Here is a 20,383-nt window from a genome sequence, read left to right on the forward strand (position 1 = left end):
TGAGGCATATGGTGACCATGGCCATCAGACCTCTATGGTGCGCTGAGCCATGGGTCAGATTAAAGCAATGAACCCCTCTCCCTGGTCCTTATTTTGGGACTGTTAATGTCTGTTTTTTACTAAATCCTCAGTAAGGGGCAGTGTTGCTTCAGGTGCAGCTACCTCAAGTGACTATTTTCCCACTTGATTGCCCCCCAGGGAATGCTGGGAACACCAGCCTTAAAAGCAAGGGCAGGGGAGAAAGGTTTGTTTTTACTCTGTGCTGTGTGTACAGGAGGGTGGCTTTCCTGAAAGGAAGATTTTGAACCCTGAAAGGCTGAAAGCTTTAGCTATTCATGGCTCTGTGTGACACTGGCAGGTAACCTTCGCATGCTAGATGTGGACCCCATGTAGTGGGATGAGCAAAAGGAAAGATATTTGTCTGTTGTTTAGGAGTGTTTTAAGGGAAGTTTCTGAATGTGGTACTTTTCTGTTTGATTGTTGTATTTTCGTGAGGAACTAGATGAGTATTGATACTTGTGGTAACTTCTGCCCCTGCAGAAGTGAGTTATATTGAGAAACCAGGGAGACTATTCACATGACCTTGAAGAGTACTGTTCAGTGTGATTATCCTGAAGAGGTGGTTGCCTTTGGCCCTTTGGGGGCAGCTGGGTTCAGTTCCTGCTGGAGAAAGCTGGCTAAGAGGAGCTGGAGCCAGAGAGCTTGGAAGGGAAGGTGGAAGGGGTACTTAGCGCTGGTGTATATTAGTGTAAGCTGGTGTACACTGATTTAAGCTTGCAGCCCTGGAGAAGCAGTGTACTTTAGGCAGGTAGTCATAACAGTCCCTTTCTCAGAGTTAACTGACTGCTGCTTCCAAAGTAACATTCTGTGGTCAAATGAATAAAGCTAAATTTTTATTCCTGGAAATTTACTTCCTTTAAGAATCTTCAACCAGAGGCGAAATACAAATATGAAAGGAAACTTGTGGATGGAGAAGGGAAGATGGGAGTACAGAAACCTTAAGTGGGTGCAGACCTTCTTGGAGATAAACACTTTGGGGGAGAAGTTTTGTTCGTTGGGAACTGTGTCCTAAAAGGATTTCTGTGCATTTTAGATATTAAAGGATAGCAAGTACAGGCAGTTTCTGTTCTTAACAGAACCAAGTCCTGTTACCCCAATGGGTAACTCTATCTGTGTTCAATGTGGTCAAGCATCTGTGTAACTGTTGGCAGTTCACCATGTGAACAGCGTCAGGGTTGCTTTCTGGGAGGGTCAGTAACTCTCATGTTAAAAGGACTGCATCTGGGCCTGTGCAAATGCACTCTTCCTTTTAACTTCTCTAATGAAAGACAAGGGATGTGTTTGCAATTAAGTTGTATTTGTAAGAATTTTTGCAGTTGATGACTTTCAACGCTTGACACCTTTTTGTTTATATGTATGAGGGTTAATACAAACCTCCTGTGCCACCTACTTGCATTCCAGCCTGGGTTGATTTCCAGGGTGTGAGAGGGTTCCTTTAGATGTTAAGTTGAGGGACTCAAGTATCCAGGCGGAAATACTTTTGGTGGAGACTAATGGGGTGCCTCTTCTTGCAGAAGCCTGCAGTAAAAACATGGGAGGTCTGGCATTTTGTGTTACTAGATCTTGGCAGTAACTCTGATTCCGATATTTTAACCCTTTACCAAGCTGCAGCCTCCCCATGTGACTTCCCCATGTTTATTAAATATCCTTAAGGTCTGTCTTGTAAAAGCAGTTCCTCCTTGAGGAGAGGCTCTGCTGGCTGCCCTGGGCCTGCAGGTGTGTGGGGCTGCCATGTTCATGCCAGCAGGGAAGGCTCTCTCAGCTTCTTCAGGCCCAGGGCTTGGAGAGAGCTTCCCAGGCTGAACTGTGTCTGAACGCACTGAGGCTTTCTCCTTTTTTTGGTGGCATTACACATATTCTCACTTAGAGGAGTGGGATTTAGAAGATGCTTCCTTACGCTTTTTACTTCAACTTTATGCTTGGGGATCTGCAGGGCTAGGCATGGGGCCTCTCCTCCCCTGCACCCCCGGCAGCCCAGCTGTGTGAAATGAGCAGCCCAGTCTTGTTTTGTAGACTACCATATCTTCAAACCGGCATTTCTTTCAGAGAGGCTGTGGGCTATGATAAAAGCTGCTGTTCTGGTTGAAGGGAAGGTGTAAGGTGGCAAGTGTGACTGGGCTGACCACCATTTTGTTAGCGCCTGTTCAGCTGGAGAACTGATAAGTTGCGTTGGTCTCAGGAAGTAAGAAAAGGCCCCAAAGGCCTTAGTTAATGCAAATACTACCTAGGGCTAACCATGGATTATGGCTAATGATTTAGCAATGGAGAGCCAACCCAGGGCTTGTCCTGTGTACAGTTCTCCACTGCATTAGTCCTTGTCCCTGGTGCAGGCCCTTTGCGAGCAGGGGCTGTTTCCCCTGAAGCATATTGGCAGGGCAAGGTAGTCTTTTGGGGGGCTAAAGTTGTAATGGCTGGGCATGAGATGGTGGGTTTAGGAAAAAAATGCTGCTGAAGCGATACAGTGAATATCGGATGAGGTGCTCAGGCTGTGATGTGCTTTAAAGCTCTTCTCTTTACAGTTTGCCATCTTCTGTTTGCACAGCACTTGCCCAGAGGGATCCCAGGCTAAGCTTCTGGAGATGACAGTGAGGTGTGGAGTCGCAGTTAAAGGTCAGGAAACACAAGCAGAGGCTCTGGACTAAGCTGTGGAGGATCCGTGTCTGCATCCTGTGTGCTCAGACAGTGCTTTGAAGGAAGAGGTACAGACAAATACTGAGCAGAAATCATGCATGAGCTTGCTTCTTCTTAAGTGTAATGTCTGGAAGCTGGTTTAGGTGTGGAACAAAAACGTATCTTTCAAAACTCGCTTTGTAACTTTCAAATAGATCTGTATAACCTAGGCCTGCAGTGGCCTAAGTGGCTGTTAATTATACCCGTGCTTCAACTCAGTAAAGCTTTCAGCTACGACAGCAAGCTAGGTCAGCTAACTGTGGGTTCCTTGAAATACGGTTGTGGTAAATCTGAATTTGGTTTGTTTCACCCCATAACTTGTTTGTTCATGAACACATCTGGAGAAAATTTTGTGCCAGTGATACAGATTAATAGTCCTTTATTCAGCAGTTGTGCAAGAGAACTCTTAAATTTGTGACTTAATGAAGGCTTGCTTCCAATTTCTTGTGTTAGTTGTGGGTACAAGAGAGTATTCAATTGGGGAACTAATGTCTAATGTCTGTATAATTCATACTGAAGGGACTAATAAGCAGGCCAGTTATAAAAGTGCTAGTTTAAAGTAAAGAACTGGTGATACATGTGCCTGTTTTTAATTGGCATTGCTTTATAGATGAGAGTCAATACACTTTGGTGTAAACATGTATTATGGTGTATTTGTGAGCAAATTGTGTCTAAGACAAAGATTTTGCCAGTATTGATCAGCTGGTCATGCATGAATATGCAGTGGAACTGCAAGGCTCTAGATAATAATGATCTGTACAGGCTTTTATCTGCAGAATGGGTCTGTGTGGGATAATGTGTACATTTTCTATGTTTTGAAAACTTGTTCCTTGCAGTTACCTGTCCTAGTAATATTTAGCTGGTTCAGGTGTTTAACTCCTACTTCTGAGTTCTGGGAGTCTGCTGAAACTTCTCACCTTAAGGTAGGTTCAAGGAAAATTCTCTGGTTGTTGGGGACTTTATTCATATGACCTCTTTTGTAGAGAAGTTCTATAGTAACTGAAAGGTTTGCTTCTAATCAGAAGTGTTTCACAAACATATTCATTTCCTTTTTGAGGCTAAAAAGTCTGAAAATAAACTATTCTTCTGGGGAGCATGTAGCTTTTGTTTTGGCCGAAATGCTAATTTAAGCAAATCTACACCAAGAAAGGAGAAAAACAGCTATTCTATCATTACCTTGTATAATCTAATGTAAAAGTAAATTTTCTAGTATTTGTGGTTTCCAGTGTGGTAAGCAGTTTTCATCCAATCCTGAAGATACTTCGGCCTAGAGTGTATCTTGAGTACCATTGACAGGATTTATCGGGTCGTGTTACTCCTCGTGCCAGGAGATGGCACCAGACAGCAGTGAGCAGCGTTATGCTCTGTCACTGCAGAGGCAGCAAGCCCTCATAGGTACATCCTCAGGTAAAGAATAACCTTTGCTATTACAGCAGACTTTAGTGTAGAGTGACTCTACATGTAATGAAAAAGTGTTTGTGGTTATGCATTGTTGAAGTTACAGTCCCTGGAGACTGGATAATCTGTCTTATGTAGATTTTTGGGAATTGGTGTTTGTGAAAGAAGGGCTCATGCAAGTGATGGAGACCTTAAGTCTGAGACTTTCAAAGCAATATAAAAATATTGAGCCATGAGGGGAGCTATGCCCCCTAAGCCCCTGTGGAAATGCCAGGCTGAGACAGTGTTGTGTCAGTGTGGTGGTGCTTTGTGAAACCTTACCCATATGTAGTGGGGTAAATCCCCTGAGGACAGATGAAAGGTGACCCAAAATGCATCCCTGCAGAGCCTGGAGAGCTGTCCTGCCAGGAGCAGTATCCTACTGCCCTCTGTCCACCCATCCTGAGGCTGCCTTTCATGTCTCTTGCTTTGCCTCATTAAGGTACACGGGAGTTTGGTGGATTTTGCGTGTAATGTCAATGACTTTTTGAACAGAGTATCTCTTTAGAACTCCATGAATAATTAAACTATAATTCTGATCCTCTATTAATACATAAGAAAATAGATAATGGAAAATCTCTGCAGAGACATGTCACAAAGGAGGCTTAATTATTCTATCCTAAAACTGTCTTTTTGCCCACCCATTTAGAAACACATTAACAGTATTTATGCTGAAATACAGAATTTGACTGCATCTAATTCCCTCTCATTGTTTGGAATGAACTATTAGCTTCTATTATTGGCTTCCCTTCTACTCCCAGAAGCATTAACTATTTGAATGTGTCAGGATTACACACCATGGTAATTGTCCATTTTGTAATATACTCTCATCTTGTGCTTTTATGGATGCTTTGACTCTCCTTTACTTCACCAGCTATTGAGGATAGCCAGCTCTTCAAAGAGCTGGCCTCACAGTTAATTTGCATGCTGGAATTGGCATTCATACTAAATTACAAAAAGGCAGTCTTGGTGAAACTTGTAAAAGTTTCTGGATCATGAGCAGAGCTCTCAATCAGCTGCAGAACTGAGATCTGACTATAAAAGCTGATGTAAGATATGTAGAATTGTATTTATGTAAAACCTCTTATTCAGAGATGTCTAAATCTAAACCTGATTGCCAGCTGCCAAACTGCCTGCCCGGATAAGTGTCTCTATTTCTGAATATTTTGTTTGAATTTCTATTTTAACCAATATATTACCCTTTTTATAACTTTGGGTGCTAACTGTTATAGCTGATTGCTTTGTGTCCTGGATAGCAGCCTCCAGCCATGTGTCTCAAAGTGGTCTGAGTATTTAAACTTCCACAAAGTGGTTAGTCACCCCTTCAGGGAATGGACCAAGTCATCAGCTCCCTGACCAAAACATCCATGGTATTAAACTAAGTCTAGGAAGCAGTCCCCAAGCATAGGCTGAAAGGTGGCTTGGAAAACATAGTTTTACTCCTTATGTTCTTGAGCAGGTGTGCAAATGTGAGGATAGGTCCTTGGAGAAACTCCAAGCACCTGAAGAGACTAGCACTGGCCAGGCAGCAGCTTTCTGTGGCTGCAGAGCTCTTCTCTCCTGCCCTCAGATTAACTCTCCTGTGAGAGCTTTGTTTGTTTTCAGTGGCGACACAGCTTCTACTAATATGTTTCTCTAATGATTTTTATACCAGCAGGTTTAATCTGATGGTCTTTGCTTTCCTTTCTTCCAAATCATGTTTAAGAGTTTCAGGTCGATGGATAATTATGCCTCAAATCAGGAGTAAATATCAGGCTTAGCTCTTAATCTTGAATGCACTGAGGCAACTGGAAGGAAATTACATCCCACAAACCCTGTTTTTCTTAGAAGTCAAAAGCAATAGCACAGTGTCTCCAGCCATTGCTGTGAGCATCCCTCTGTGTAAAGTACTGTACAATTGCCATTGTCCTGATACATCAGAGCTGTGTCTGCTTTCTGTCCTCAAACTGGAAGGAGCCACCTCCCAGCTTCCCTCTGTTGTCTTGTCCCCTCCTCAGCCTTTTCTGTGAACTGGAACTTGTGTAGCAGTGTCAGCTAGCCAAGACTGAGCAACAGCATTTGCCATGACTCCCTTTTCATGGAGCTAATAAAATATTCCTGGCTACAAGTTGCATGAAATACTGCAGAGCAGCTACAGAAGGGTATTAAGTTAACCCCTCCTGAATAGTGGCTCTTCAATTAATCTTTATACTGGACACATACATCAATAGCACATAGTTCATACAGGGTTGACAAATGCTGAGAAAATTAGGATTGGAGCTAGGCTGAATTTTGATAAAGAGGAGTAAAGCTAGGCATGAATATTTACTTGTGTTGTGCCTGACCTTGATGGATGCAATTGGGAGAATGCATACTGCCTGTGTTAAGCAAAGGCTTTGCACACTGTCCTGAAACTGGGAATCATTCACCTGCCTGTTTTCCTTTGTGACAGGCAAGAGCCCTGTCTGCCCACTAAGGGTAAGGATGACAACTGGTTATCCTACTGGAAAGGAGACAGGCATCCCTGGGATGACACCCTTATTCCAGTGACACACTGAGACAGATGCACTGAATCAAGCAGCTCAGAAGTGTGAGGTCTCTGGGTTGATTTTCTTGCCCAGCCTATGTGCTACACAAGGACTGATGCACAGCTTTAGCTGGAACTGTTGTGTAGAATAAGTTTTTGTCTTGAATTTTGGGCAGGTCTTAACATGAAATATTTGAAGTGCCTTATAGAACTTGCTACGGTGGTAACAGTGTTATGCTGAGTATTTGGGAGGAAGGAAATCTGTGGGATTACCAGGCCTCCCTCTGGAGAGAGGGAGTGCCTCTCTTGCTTGCGTTTCCAGATTGGCTAAGCCCCCCTCATACACTTGGCTCTATTGCTGTCTTAGAGGGTATAGGGTCAGGACAAGTTCATTATCCCGCTCATTAACTCCACATTCTGAAGGTGCAAGGAAGTTATCAGTAAAAAGCATGGCAGGTTAACAAACTGAGCACTTGGGGCAAATGCAGTATTTGTGCTGACTAACACCAAATCAAAATAAATATAGCCTGAACTGTGAAGGGTAATGGTCTAGTCCCAGTGCAGCTGATGGCAGCCTTAGCATGAAATGATGATATGCCTTCTGCATGATAGCCCCTGAAGAATATACATAGCTCATTGGGGTTTGTCTATTCCTTTAAAACTTTCTGTGCTTTCAGGTTTTGTGGCAGAATTCATTCTTCATTGAACTCATGAAAGCTTCTTTCTCAAACTGGACATATGTCGTCTGGTTATCCAAACTGCCGCTGTAATTCCCATATGCTTTTAACCAGCCTGGTTTATTATTGTTTACTAGGCTAATTATGCTTAATGCCCCTATTAATTTTTTCTTCTACAACTGTCACTGTTCTTATTCTCACACTTTTTTCCCCAGAAGAATCCCCATTAAGTCATTCTCTTCACCATCAAAATCCTTTCTCAAACACTTGTGTTTTACCAGTAATGCTGAATCCCTCTTCTACATGCATGCACGCACATGTGCAGGTGGGATGGCACATGTGTCATTTAGAAGCATGAGAAGTGACTTTCCTGCTTGTGGCTGTTTGCAGCAGGGCTGTTGCTAGTACTACATTTTTACTATGAGTTTTCTCCTGCAGCTCCTCTCTATTTCCCTGTTTCATATACAGTTAAGAGCCGCATTTCTTTGTGCGTGTATATATGTATGAATTCTCTGATGTGAGGCTTGTGGCACTCCTGTGCATGCCAGAACAGCAACAATCCTAGGAAGGAATAGGGTCACTGATTTCAGTGGGTTGTGACACCAGTATGCAAGTGGTGTCAAGTAACCACAGAGCAAGAATGTTTCTATTGCACAGTTTGGTGCATGCTTTGACACAAGCAGATAGTTTGAAACTGGAGCTTTTGATAAAGCGAAGAGAAGGTGGGGAATGGCTGGTAAAAAGAGAAACTTGCAAAACTGATGGTGGATATGTATCTCATGATGCTTCACTGATACTTGACAATTTTGTCTTCTCTGCTTCAAAAAGATCTAGATTTCTTGTATCGTAGAGTCACAGAGTGGTTTGTGTTGGAAGAGACCTTAAAGCTCATCCAGTTCCAACCTCCTGCCATGGGCAGGGACACTTTCCTCTAAACCAGGTTTCTGGGGACCTAGTGTCCCCCATGACAGGCCACAAACTCCCTGGGGCCATCTGTTACTAAGAGTTAACAGCCCCCAAGCACTGAGCTGGTTAACCAGTGTTTGTCCCTTGCTTTGTCTCCATGTGATTGCCACTGGCCCAACGTTGCTGTTGCCAGGAGGGGCTATGATCCCCTCTTCTAGTGCATGCTAAATTATGGGGCAGCAGCAAATCAGGCATAGCTGTCTGAAGGCAGGGTCGTGGTGAGGAGGGACTGGGGCTATTTTCAGATAAATATGGTTTTGCAGCATCACTTTTCTCCTTGAGAGCCTGGCTGGGATGCCAGTGTTTTCCACAGCTGGTTGAAAATCACATTGCATCAAACAGATAAATGTTCAGGCTGTGCTTAGTGCTGTCCTGGGGGAAGGGAGGTCAATTAGGCAGCAATAAAATAAATGTGGAATACTTTGACCAATCTGGCATGAAACAAGAGCTACCAAAGGTATGCGTGTGTCTTGCTAGTGATGTTGTAACAATGCGTAGAACTGGAGGCATGGGCATTTGAGGTGGGGAAGGATGGGCTACAGCTGGTGTCTGTGCTCATCCACAGAGAAGGCTGCTTTGCAAGTGCTGTTCAGACAGCAGTGCTGCAGCGTGCATGCTGGCTGTGTCTGCAGGCTTCCTGTAAGAATATTTAAAGTATATTGCCCTTGGTTTTAGTTTCATGGATAATTTTAGAAAGCATATGTCAGGGGCTCTAATTTCCAAATTACTGCTGCTGTTCCATGTGTCAGATGGTATCTATTCTTTCTTGACTAAACTTTCTCATCAGCGGCGTTGACACTCAATACTTCTGCTCCAATGTTGCCACTTTTAGTTCATGGGAAAGCTGCTGAGCTGACTCTGATGTGAACGTAGGAACAGCCATATCCATACTTCAGCACAGGATGCTAAAGAGGTGTTGGAAACATCAAAAGCATTGAATTAAAACTTAGCGAAGTTTGCGAGTGCTGTTTTTTAGATGTACAGTAGGCAAATGCAACCTGTGAGAGATCAGTGCTCTCGTCTTTGGTTGCTCAGAATCCATGTGCAGATGTTAATTTGAGCTCACTGGTCTTCCTTCCAGCCCCTCTTGCACCATAATGCTGACATCACCCATGTTTCCATAGCAGCCAGGACTGGTCTGTATGTGCGGGCAGCCTGCACCCAGCCAGTAGCTGAGAGGAGCCCTTTGCAGTGCAGGACCATGGGGTGGCTCCTCAGTCAGCAGAAGGCCTGCCTGGGCATCAGTGGCTTACAGAAGCCTCTTAAAACCCACCACCTGCACAGTTAGAGGTTCATTTGGAGCAATGGGCAAAGTAATCTGTTGCACGTCTTCCAAGCTTCATTGGAAGTCAACTACCATGGACTAAAACTCTCCAGTTGTGGCATACCTACATCAAGCTGGATGTTTCGAGGAAGCTTCAGCAAGAATGGCAGGTGCACTTATACAGGTCGGTTATTTTTACAAACTTGTGTTTGTAAAGCTCTAAGACTACTGGGCTGTGGACTATACTTTCTATAACTTTTCTATACAGAATGGTTAGGTTGAATGGGATAGCCTCTGCTCCTGTGGGGAAGAGCTATCCACATGTGACCAAGAGAGAGTTCTTTACATGCCCTCCAGTCTTGCAGAGACTGAAATGATTTGGTTTGGTAGCTGCTTTCTAGTTCATCCTGGATATGTCTGAGCTAACGTCCTGGGTTACATCAGCATTTCCCCAGAAATCTGCTAGAAAAGTAGATAGATAGTGGGAGCAGAGACTCCAGTGTGCTTTCTGCATCGTTTTCTTATGGCCATCTAGCACTCAGAAGCTGGGGGATGCATGTGCCTGGCTGGCCTGCAGAAATGTTAAAAACTAAATGGGGAGATGGGAAAAGAGTGAAGAGTCTGAAGACTTGGATATGGAAGAGTCATTTTAGGGAACAGGGAAGCCTAGGAAACTGCACACAGGTGGAATGGTGAGGTCTGAGGAGAGAAAGTAGTGCATGGCATGGAGTTAGAAGGAAGGGGTAGCCTGAGTTCCTGAGGGAGCAGTGAGGGTTCCGCAGTGAGGGTTCCGCTATGGTGTGTCAGTGCAGGAGAAGGTACAGAGAAGGGCAATGGAGCTGGTGCAGGGCCTGGGGCTCAACTGTGATGGGGATCGGCTGAGGGACCTGGGAGGGTTTAGTCTGGAGAAAAGGAGGCTCAGGGGGACCTTATCGCTCCCTACAACTGCCTGACAGGAGGATGGAGGCAGGAGGGGGCTGGGCTCTGCTCCCAAGGAACAAGGATAGGACAAGAGAAAGGGGCCTTGTGCTGTGCCAGGGGAGGTTTAGACTGGATATTAGGAACAGTCCCTTCCCCAGAAGGGCAGTCAGCATGGGAACAAGCTGCCTGGTGATGTAGTGGAATCGCCATCTTTGGGGTTATTTGAAAGATATGTAGATGTGCCTTGAGAATTGGTTTAGTGGTGGTCTTGCCAGTACTGGGTTAATGGTTGGACCTAATGGTCTTTTCCAACCTCAGCAACTCTGAGTCTACCTGAGTGAGGACAGGGCTCAACTGCTGAGCTTCTCTGTTGCTGTGCAATAACAAATTTGTGATAATGGTTTTACTACACAAAGAAGTGGATTTGTTTGCTATTCCTCCTTAAACTGCATTTACTAAGGCAGTCTTACATAAGTGCATTCTGTTTTCATGAGGCTATAAATAGTGCTTGACATTGTAGCTGGCATAGGATGGGCATCACAGTAGTAAAGATGTAACATGTTCTTTCTGCCAATAAAGGATTTTTAGGAGAAATGGCAGGAACAGAATGTTCAGCAGCCTTTAATTGTGACTTCAGAATTGCAGATGTTGGGAAAAGCTTTTGGAGTAATGCTTTTGTAATGGGTCTGCACAGTGTGCTGAAGATGAGCTGAGTCTGAGCTATGGTGAACTTAGTAAGCTTGTTTTTTAATCCAGACTCTGCTCTGCCTCTGTTACTACCACCAATTGCTTTTGATGTCAGCTTGGCATATTGGAACTATTTCCAACTTCCCTTTGCAAATCTGAATGTGGTGTTCACCAGACATGCCCCAGAAGTCTCCCAAAGCTGGGTTTTTGTCTTCTGTCAATTAACTGTGGAACCTGGGGGGGGAATGACAGAAGAATTGGGGAACCCTGAACTCACTGGTTCCTCTTTCCAGAGTGAAAAGGGCTTTCTGGAGCACTGTGGTTTGTTCAAAGGTTTCTTCCATCTGAGGCTCTGTATATGTTTCTGTAGCCTGAGTTTGAAGTCCTGGTGTTTCAGAGCAAGTACAGGTTTTCTTACCTGCTGGTCATAACTTCATTAAGTGGATAAGTGAGGCTGCTGTGGCCATCAGGGTTACTTTGGCCATGCATGATATTTTGTGGCAGGTAGGGCATGGAAGGGTGCAGAACTGACAAACTAGCACAAGTCCCCTCTTGAGGTCCATGTGCAGCATCTTCCCAGCAAGACTGAACTGGAAGAGGGAGGGATGGAATTCTTATTTTAAAACCCTAGCAAGAATAAGTTATATATTAGACTAGAGTTGGAGCTTACAGACTTGAGCATTTACTGCCTATGAGTATTGTGGGCTGTTTGAGTGGGATTTATGAAGGCCACAAAAAAAAGCTTTTTTTTTTTTTGTGCTTGTTTTCTTTGCTCCTACTAATATTTAAAGTCATGGAATTCCAAATGAAAATGTTCCTTGCTATGGAATTGTCTGGGTGGTGTGAAGCTGACTGCCTGGGTTGCAGGAATCCTGTCCATCAACAGAAAGAGTAGGCTCTTTTTTCTGTGTGATGAACATTTACCAGTCAGCATGTCTGACAACCTTTTAGAAGTAAATATCACTTGAAATCAGCTGCTGGAATCCTTGACTGTAGTAAGAGAGAGGAATGAACGGAAAAGCGAATTCACATTCCAGATACTTCCAGAGTAAGTTATTAAAAATAACAAAATTGGAGTAGGGCTGGGAACAGGCTTATCAGCACCTGGAGAATGATGAATTTCAAGATTGGTAAAAGCTGTTTGTGCTGTTGTAATGAAGGTCAATATCTGGCACATGCTGACCTTGGAAGTAGTCAGTGGTCCCAATAAATATTTATTGGAAGGAAGCTGACTCAGTTCCTTGGATGTGTAAACCTGGGGATCTTGGCTCTGAACAGTTTTGACAGTTATCTTATGCTACCTCCTCTGACTTTACTCCCCACTGTCTTATTTTTCTTCCTTCTGTCAACCTCATGGGGAAATTTATGTGCAGAAATTGTAATAGTTTCTACAGCTTTTGTACGGAAAAATTACAGATCCTGTTGGAGAGAAGGAAGGTCTGACTGAAGGATCAGCTGGGATGCAAGACTTGAGTTCAACACTGGGCTCAATTAAGGGCCTTTTGAATGGTCTAGAGGCTGTTTAATATGTCTGTTCAATCTGTCTGTTCCCCATCTATAAGATGAGGGTAATAATGTTTCCTTTAGATGTTGAGCATCAAGCATCTGCAGGCCTTGATTTTAGCTTGGAAAGCCACTATATTAACTTCTACAGGAAAAGCAGCAAGGCAAGATCAATGGATGGAGCACCTTGTTTCCCAAACTGAGTTTGACAGCCCATTTAGGGGACAGGAGGAATGAAGGCAAGAGCAAATACACTCATGTAATCTTGTGGTTTTTTGCTCTGCTCAATTGTGGTATCCACTGTATCTGTTTAACCTTTGCAGCTGAGGGCTCCTGATGTTTTATCACAGAGGAGTCCTTTGGAGTTCCTCTTGTGTCTGTGTATCAAGGTGATTATACTGAAGTGCAGCCAGCTGAAATAGACTCCAGGGACCAAAAAAGTGTATGAATAACTACTTTACTGCCTGTATCTGGTCTTGGCTAGTTTATACTGTAGTTACTGTTCAGCATTCTGTAGCTGCAGCATTCCAGTAAGTTGGTGCTAACTTGGCCCCTGTCTCGAAGTCACAAGATGTAGTTTAAGTATGTAATTCCAGACCCTAAAAGCTTAACTTGAGGCTGTGGCTTACTGCTCTACCTTGGTGTGCCGCAGAAAGAGGAGTCCTGCCCTAGGACTCTTGTGTGCAATACCAGATGTGTTCCCTGTAGGTTAGAGAAACAGTGTATGATTATGTATTTATACTGATAGTGCCGAAGGCCCATCTGTTTAGTATTGTGCTTGGTGCTGTATAAATGTATTGCAAGTCATGATCTCTGCATAAAGAGCTTTTAGTCTCAAATCATAAGAAAAGAATAAACTAGGGAACAAAACAAATGAAGTGACAGGGAAAAAAAATAAAGAATATTCAGTTAGGTGAGATCAGTAACTGCAGTGTCTTTCTGGAAATGACACAGGTTTCCAACTTTGTCCCCCCTTCTTTTAAAAAGAGCTGGCAAAAGAAAACCAAGTATTTGATCTAATCTCATGCTGCTGTGGATTAGGCATGTCTGCACTGCGAAGACTAAACAATTTATACTTATCCAAGCAAGCTCTGAATGAGCTCCTTCGGAGGCTATTAGCAAGCAGGTGAGGACACATTGCAGGCTGCAGGTGGTTCTCAGCAGCTGGGGAGATGTGTGGGGTTTCTGCCCATCCTGAGCCTTGAGCTACTGTGTGACATGCAGCTGGACAAAACAAGTACTGTTCTTTGATCCTCTTGCAACACTGTGAGCAGAACCTATCCCAAAGGAGGGAAGCTGTTTACAGCAGTGATAAAGCATCACTGGTGGGTTATTGCTGCAGCAGCTTTGGGGTGATGGAAGTTTGGAGGGGCTACAGAGGTACTTTTGAGATAGTCGAGGGGGCGTTTCATATGCAAAAACAGCGACCAAATTTGAGGCCTGCAAGGAAGTTGAGGGGGGGGGGACAAACTCAGGAAGAGTGAGATAAATTGAGGACGGAGATTGGTGAGCTATGGAAGCTGTGACTCAAGCTTTCCTTGATGCTGTATGTGTGTGGGGGGGTCACTGTCCATGTTTGAGAAGGGACCCAACAGTCTTGTGGCTTTCCTAAGGGGAACCAGATCCTCCTAATGCTTCCTTGCACTGGAAAGCACATGGGAGGTGAGCTACCAACTGAGATTTTCAGAGTTGTGCTTGCTTGTGGAATTTAATAGCAAGACTCCTCCTAGTTAAGATAAAAGTGGGTGTCTGAGAGAACCACTTAAATCCTCATATCCCTTAGTTCTCAGATTGTCTGTGCTTCCTTTGTGGCAATTGACACTCATTATGTCACAAGTGCAAATTGCCACAATGTGTTTTCTTAAGCTTGATGTAGTGAGGAAAGAATTCACATAGCATCAATACCTCATCCTTTTGCACTGCCTGTTAGTGGGAACCAACAAAATCAGGCACAGCCTTTCTGTATTAAGTGTACAAACAACCCACGAGATCAAATCCGCTGACTTCAGTCGCGTCAGATTTTCATTATTAAGTCCATGTTTCTAGCACAAAAGGCAAATGCAGTTGAGCTTCTTGGAGAGCCCTCAGTTCTAAAGGGGCACTGCCACAGTGTGAGATGTCTGACTGGCCCTGGGCAGTGGGGCATATTGATTTGGAAAGGGTTGCGATATGGTCGGCACTCCATCGGTGAGTCCCTTAGATTAAGCCACTGTTTCTCAGCATTCTAGCTGTTTCCCCACCCTGTTTTGTAGGGAGCTGTGTGCTAGGAATTTATTGAGAACTGATCTTGTCTGCAGGGTGCCAGCACTTTCCCTGGAAGACATTTACTAACAATGGCTGGGGAGCACATTCCCTGAACAGAGATAGGGAATGGCATGTGGAGGGCAGCCTGCTCTGCAGGCAGCTTTGTGGGAATCACGTCTGCAGTGATCTGCTCTTTTTAACGGGCTAGTTGGATGCTAAAAAAATGTTTGCAAGGGAAACCTCTTAGTCTTACAAACCTCTTTAGAAGACCTAAAATAGAGACAAAGAGCTTACTTGCATGATAGTCCGGTGTAATACTAGCAGGAGTCAGGAGATGGGGCTAGTTTAGCTGAAACCTCTTGTTTCCTTGTCGCTGGCTGTAGGGACAGTTACACGGGAGAAATCCCTTGAGTGAAAAGATGCGCCTGGCTCGCCGGTGAGCCCAGCTCCAGTGTGCCGGGAATCCTTTGTTTGTGCAGACACAGCTGAGATCCAGGCTTCCACCATGTAAAAGCCCACAGCAGCGTGTGTAAGCTCGAGATAAGGGTTTTTCTCCTCTCGCAGTGTGCCTTAGGACACAAATTCCATCCCTAGTCCTGTGTGCAGGGCAGGCGATACAGGAAGTCTTCCGGCTTGATTGTAAGGGATTCTTCTCCACACTGCCAGGAAAGGGGTTAAAATCCCACTCGGTCTGGTGTTCAACATCTTTAAACAGTCAGCTCTTTAAAGTGTATAAAATGTAGCTGGAAATAAATCCTCATTCTTCTGCACTGCATGTTGCTAGATGCAAACAAGCAGAACTTTCTCCCCAGGTATTGTATTCCTCTTTTAAAAAAAGGCTGAAATAAGAGATTTCTGTGACCTGAAACACCTAATTCAGGCTCCATGGGACTCTGCCTTCCAATAAGCTTTTCGCTCCAGAGCTCAGAAATATTTTCTTTTAAATTGCATTAAAATAGCAGATGTTAAAAATCTGCAGCTTGGGAGAGAGAAACCTGCTTTCCCCTTCTCCTTTCCCAAAGGTCCAGAATAATAGATAACATTAATACAACATCTGAGTCTGTGCCTTCATGCAATTGAACTTTTCATGGTGTCTGGACTAAGTGATGATAAAGAAACTAAATTGAATGTGGCTTGGAAGATTTTGTGTGCATCTGTAATTCATCTCCAGCTTTCTTTTTCACTGTGAGGGAAGAGGAGCAGGGAGTGCTGTAACAATAGCACCAGGCACTACACGTTGAATTTAGTGCTAGTGTAAGCTAGCAAGGATGCTCTGAGGCCAGAGGAGTTGCATGCCTGCTGAGAAACTCCCAGGTCCCCGTTATGTGTAGATTAACAGACAATTATGCTAATTGAATTCCCAGTTAAAGTAGAGAATCATCCAATGTTGTTTGTAACTGAATATCAGCCTATTGGAACAAATGTGTGGTATCTGTGAGCCATGTGCAGAGACCTTTAGAGGATGCTAATAGCTAATACTTGAAGCATCATGTTCTTTGTCTTATAAAATTCTTTCTTTGAGGAATGAGCTAACACAGCTTACTGCAGGCTTGATGGTCAGGAACAGAAAATGTCAAGATATTAGTAGAGCTGATGTGTGGTTTGTTTATATGTGTATGTAAATAATTCCTCCAAACTATGATCCTTCCCAAACAAGTTGGGGTGACCTTTTAGCTTTGGGTTGTCTTGAAGTATGGTCATTAATCTGTGAGTAGGGCAGTCACAGTTTCTCCTCTGTGTATAAAAAGCAGAAGGCAGCTATCTCTGAAACTTTTGGAATGTAAAATACTATACAGAAGGGAGGTTTGGGTGAGAGGAAACGCTGGATTGAAAACAGGAGGAGACTGGAAACTGGATAACTTGCTGTCTTGGCTTGTAGCTTGGGATATGGGAATTCCAAGCTCCTGTCATGGGCATGAGTCATTCTTAAGTATGTGTGGTTACAGCAGAAAAAAGATGCAGACGGCTGCAGAAAATTATGTTTTTACAGTGTTCACTTAAAAATCTGTTCTTTCCAAGTGTTAAATTGCTTGAAGCATGTAGGGCTGAGAAACCTGAACATTCTTCAGGGTTTCTCCACAAATATGTGTTGATGGCTCCAGATAAACCCAAGGTCTATGGGTTTTTGCAGTTAGCTACACTGACAGGAAGTTTGTTATGTTCCTGAGGAAAAGACCACAGGAAAGAACAGTTTTCTTCTGCCGTGCCAGTCCAGATGCACTGAAACCAGTGCAGTAATGCCAGTGTACACAAATGAAGAATCCAGCCTGTTGTTCTTTGTAGTGCATCTCAGGACAGTGTGTGGCAAAATATGGATGTTGTATGGATGTATCCATGCCAGCTGTACACCAGTATCCGGTGTACTTCTGGTTTTGTGTTGTAGCACCTAGTAACTTCTTGAAACACATTATTAGCACATTTAGAATAGCAGTTTGGGTTACTCTGGTGACTCACAAGTACAATATTTTCATTGTACTAATCTAATTTCCCTCTTAAAATATTAACAAATGGAATGTTTTGCTTGTATAACATTGAAGCACTAGATGTTTTCTGAAGTCTCCCTCTGGCACCAAGTGCAAGGTCCAATGTAAAATGGCTGCCATTAAGTTCTGGAATTATTTTAATCAGTCTTCAGCAAGTACAAGCACATTTATCTACAATTTCTATGGTAACTTTTAAGTGAGAGGAAAACCGACACATTGGAGCTTGAAATCTGGGCTGTTCTTGTTGGGTGCATACTAAGGATCAGATGTGCAACATCTGGGAGTTTTTTAAGGTGGCTTCGTGGTAGAATAGTGCATAGTTCATGTTTTAGTGTCAAGTTTGTCATGATAAGATTAATGTCCTGCTTTGCAAGGAGAAGCGTCACCTCTGAGCTGAGGTAGGCAAGGTAGGAATAAACAGGTATTGGTGACTCTGAGTACTCACTGTCTGCACATGCCAAGTAGCTGCCTGCTGTGGCTCACAGCATGTAGATATTATCATCTTAATTTAGGTTTTGTAGCCATAAAAGTACAGTGCCTTCCCTAGCTTGGTTAATAGGTGAAGTTTTACAAGTTATAGGTATAAACCCAAATGCCCTTAAGGTCCTTTTCAACCCTAACTCTTCTATGATTCTATGAAATGCTTGATGTTTTGGGTGTGAGGAACTGATGCCTTCAGGGGCAGGCACAACAAAAAGGATGTGCTTAGAATCATAGGGTTGGAAAGGACCTCAAGTTGCAACCCCCCTGCCATGGTCAGGGACACATCACACTAAACCATACCACCCAAGGCTTTGTCCAACCTGGCCTTGAACACCGCCAGGGATGGAGCACTCGCAACCTCCCTGGGCAACCCATTCCAGTGCCTCACCACCCTAACAGAAAAGAATTTCTTCCTTATATCCCATCTAAACTTCCCCTGTTTAAGTTTTAACCCATTACCCCTTGTCCTGTCACTACAGTCCCTGACGAAGAGTCCCTCCCCAGCATCCCTATAGGCCCCCTTCAGATACTGGAAGGCTGCTATGAGGTCTGCATGCAGCCTTCTCTTCTCCAGGCTGAACAGCCCCAACTTCCTCAGCCTGTCTTCATATGGGAGGTGCTCCAGTTCCCTGATCATCCTCGTGGCCCTCCTCTGGACTTGTTCCAGCAGTTCCATGCCCTTTTTATGTTGAGGACACCAGAACTGCACACAATACTCCAGGTGAGGTCTCACAAGAGCAGAGTAGAGGGGCAGGATCACCTCCTTTGACCTGCTGGTCACGCTTCTTTTGATGCAGCCCAGGATACGGTTGGCTTTCTGGGCTGCGAGCGCACACTGAAGCTGGCTCATGTTCATTTTCTCATTGACCAGCACCCCCAAGTCCTTCTTTTCAAGGCTGAACAAAAGGCGAGAGCCTTGGAATGGAAATGCTGCTGCAATGTGGTAATGTGCAATATGAAAATCAATGGAGTATGGATTATTGCTAAAAGCTATATTAAGGTTGAGTTAGTGATTTTTACTCTCTATAAATACTGTAGCACTGTGATTTTGGCTGTAATCTCTGAGGTGTCCAGACCTGAATGGTCAGATCCTGAGAAGTATAGACTCCATGTTGCCCACAGATGCATGTCCCTTGGAAACTGCTTGTGTAGGTGTTCTCGTATAATGCATGTGAAAAGAGTGAAGATGAGGTCCTTTAAGGATTGCCCCTCTGCAGTAGGAGGGTACAGTTGTGGTGGGGTGGCACTGGTAAAATCAGAGGACATCTAATTGTGCAGCTTAAAATAGCCCATCCTTTAGTATGCAGTGAAGAGCAATGGTGGCCTCAAATTGAATTTCTGGGATACTAAAATACCTAGATCTGTTCTGATCTCTGAATCATATCAGTCTGAGAAAGCTAAATACTGTGTTGTCTTATCCTTTAAAATGAAGGTGAAAACAGTTGCTGTTTATAGTGCTCAAAAATGGTTGTCAAATTCTGTTCACTAAAACATGAGCTATCTTTCCAGTTGATGCCTTTTAATATAGTAACCCCGGGAATAATTCATGGGCACCTAGCTTAACCTGGCACAAAACACTGCATCTCATAATGGAGAAAACTTCTGCTACTTATGTACAGTAATGAAGATTTTAAATCACATTAGTTTACAGCGTTATATATAGACTGTAGGGTGAGAAGTTATCTTAGTCCTTTAGGATTACGGTTGTACAGAAAGCTATAGTTATGTAGTGAATTAAAGGCACAAAAGATCTTGTGAATGTGACAGTAAAATGACAGCTCTTGAGCACTTGGGTGAAGAAACAAAAGTATTCAGGTTTTCATAGTGGCAGTTCTCTGCATGGTAGGTTCTATATCAAGGCTGCCCCTGAGACAGGTCTGCTGTCCTGTAATTAGGACTGTAACAGAAGGTCTGCTCAATAAAGAGCATAATTTCAGTAGCTCATACAAAAGGTGAGAGAAAGGAAGCAAAATAAACTTGTTTTGAAAATAAGCTCTCTGAAATAGAGCAAGGACATCAAAGCATTGTAACAAAGGTCTGAGCTGTTAGAAGTTCCTTTCTTATTGAGGTAGCAATATTGGAGCCAGAATTCGAGTGCTCATCTCCTAGGGACATTGTAAGAAGAACCTCTTGAGGGATGTTCTTGCTGGGGCTTTAGCTAGAAACACATTCAGTGAATATGAGATGAATTTTTTAACTTGAGTATCAGCTTGGCTTCTGCTCCTGTGAGCTCTTTCCTGACTCACTGTAAGGAGTGATTCAGATGCTGGACCACCATTTCTCTATCAACTGCAATAAATTTTATCTGTAGTTTCTAAATATACCTTTAAGGACAATAAAACAAACCTGAAGAAGCCACATTACCCCAGTTTGACCAGGACAGGTTTCAGGCAAGGAATTGTTTCAAAATCACTGCTAATTTCTCCAGTTTACACTGACAGAGGCTGAAGTCCTTTTAGGAAGCTTCCTGTTGAGCATGGGG

At 43.6% G+C, this 20,383-nt stretch overlaps 1 protein-coding gene across 3 annotated transcripts in view; it reads left to right on the forward strand.

Annotated features, from left to right (window-relative positions):
* Window positions 1-269: 269 nt before the first annotated feature.
* The window catches only part of LOC136012332 (glypican-5-like), a 392,267-nt gene continuing 372,153 nt past the window's right edge, over window positions 270-20,383 (forward strand). Inside the window, exons 1-2 of one of the 3 annotated variants that reach the window (XM_065675474.1) lie at window positions 270-358; window positions 2,580-2,759. The gene's annotated coding sequence lies outside the window, so the exon portion shown is untranslated. The remainder of the gene's footprint in view (window positions 359-2,579; window positions 2,760-20,383) is intronic. The other 2 variants (XM_065675473.1, XM_065675475.1) reach the window with 2 other exon arrangements.

The sequence above is a fragment of the Lathamus discolor genome, chromosome 3 (genome assembly GCF_037157495.1).
Source record: "Lathamus discolor isolate bLatDis1 chromosome 3, bLatDis1.hap1, whole genome shotgun sequence".
NCBI lineage: Eukaryota > Metazoa > Chordata > Aves > Psittaciformes > Psittacidae > Lathamus > Lathamus discolor.